Source organism: Octopus bimaculoides, chromosome 3 (genome assembly GCF_001194135.2).
Source record: "Octopus bimaculoides isolate UCB-OBI-ISO-001 chromosome 3, ASM119413v2, whole genome shotgun sequence".
Lineage (NCBI taxonomy): Eukaryota > Metazoa > Mollusca > Cephalopoda > Octopoda > Octopodidae > Octopus > Octopus bimaculoides.
This window is the reverse complement of record NC_068983.1, coordinates 17,483,996-17,485,802: the sequence shown is the minus strand read 5'-3', so window position 1 is coordinate 17,485,802 and position 1,807 is coordinate 17,483,996.

Below are 1,807 nucleotides of genomic sequence, written 5' to 3'. Positions count from 1 at the left end.
GCTCCGAAATGGTTGGACACTGCACGAGTGCGTGCAGAACGGTTTCATCGCTCTGACCGCATCTCGGACAGGTCGGCCCCGCATTTCGCGAGCCGTGTCTATAGAGCTTATCCCGAACGGGTAGCGCCTCTCGGTAACACTGCCAGGCCAGGGATCTCTGGAAGTTAGATAGATAGATAGATAGATAGATAGATAGATAGATAGATAGATAGATAGATAGATAGATAGATAGGTTTAAGGACGGCATAAGGACTACCATGAAGTCTTTTGGAATGGATCCAAAGGCCATAGAAACCCTTGCTTCGGATCGAGCTGGATAGCGAACAAAAGTGTGGAGTGAAGTGAGATTTTCTGAGAAGACCAGGATGACATATAAAAGACTAATGAGAGATTTAAAGAAGAATATTGTGATCGAGAAGGTGAATCTCAGCGACCTTTTTGTGTGCACAGTCTGTGACAGACCATGCCTTTCTTTTGTTGGACTCAAATCTCATTTATAGAACCATGAAAAACAAACATCCACCGACTACTCTGCCTATATATCTGTGCGCACCTTTCAATGCCGTGTATGCCATAAGGTCTGCAAATCTAACGGGGGCCTCAAAAGAAATCCACGAAGATCAGAACATAACTGCAGCTTTTGGTGGTCTAAATCAGATATGCAATCTATGAGGATGTCTTTTCAATACATTCCCTGGTTTAAAAAGCCACATCAGATGCCATGATGGATCTAAGGTGTAAGTACAGGAGGTAGTCAGACTTTGCATAAGGAGTAGACAGCCACCATGTGTGTGTGTGTGTGTCTAAACAAACAACATAAGACAGACAGGCGAAGGAACAACAAACAACGTATTGTTTGATGCTCGGGAAAATTGGAAAAAGTCTTTGACATTTCGAGCCTACGCTTTTCTACAGAAAGCAACAACGAGAGAAAACAGACTGAGCGAAGGAAATTTGGAAAGAGAGAAAAACGTGTCTGAATTAACGGTTGCACATGTTGAACTGTAGACAAATAGATAGATAGATAGATAGATAGATAGATAGATAGATAGATAGATAGATAGATAGATAGATAGATAGATAGATAGATAGATATGTTTCTTTATTAGCCACACAGGGCTCAACATAGAGGGGACAAAATACAAATGTAGAGTTTTTCTTTTCGATGGGGACGAAAATAAAGTAAAAAATTAAAATGGGGATAACGACGAAAAGGCATCGAGATAGATAGATAGATAGATAGATAGATAGATAGATAGATAGATAGATAAATGAAACACACTAACACGACCACACTTACATACGCACACACTCACATTAACATGTAACAATTTCAAGCTTGTGACAGACAAACAGTAAGAAAAAAACATTCCCGGAGAATGTTAAAAGTTATTGAACCCAAACGAAGCAATTAGTATTATAAATGAACAGATATTTGTGGGAATCAAAATTGTATTAGTATTATCATTTTTATTTTCGTACAATAATTACTAATACTCTATTGAAGCCTGATTTCATTCCATACAGGACCATTAATGGTGTGTGTATATTTATAGGCCCTTTTGTTCAAACAGAAAGGCATGTAATTTGTATTTGTTGGTTTAATTCCGTAAGCTCTCAGAAATATGTAAAATGGTGGTCGTTTTGTTTTGATCACTGTAACACATTTGAACTATTTCAATACGTTGTGGAATAAGCAGTTGGTACTTTTGTTTCGTCTTCACACGCCTGCGCGAGCACATACACACACGCGCACAGACAGACACATATAAATACATATATGCATACATATATATATATATATATA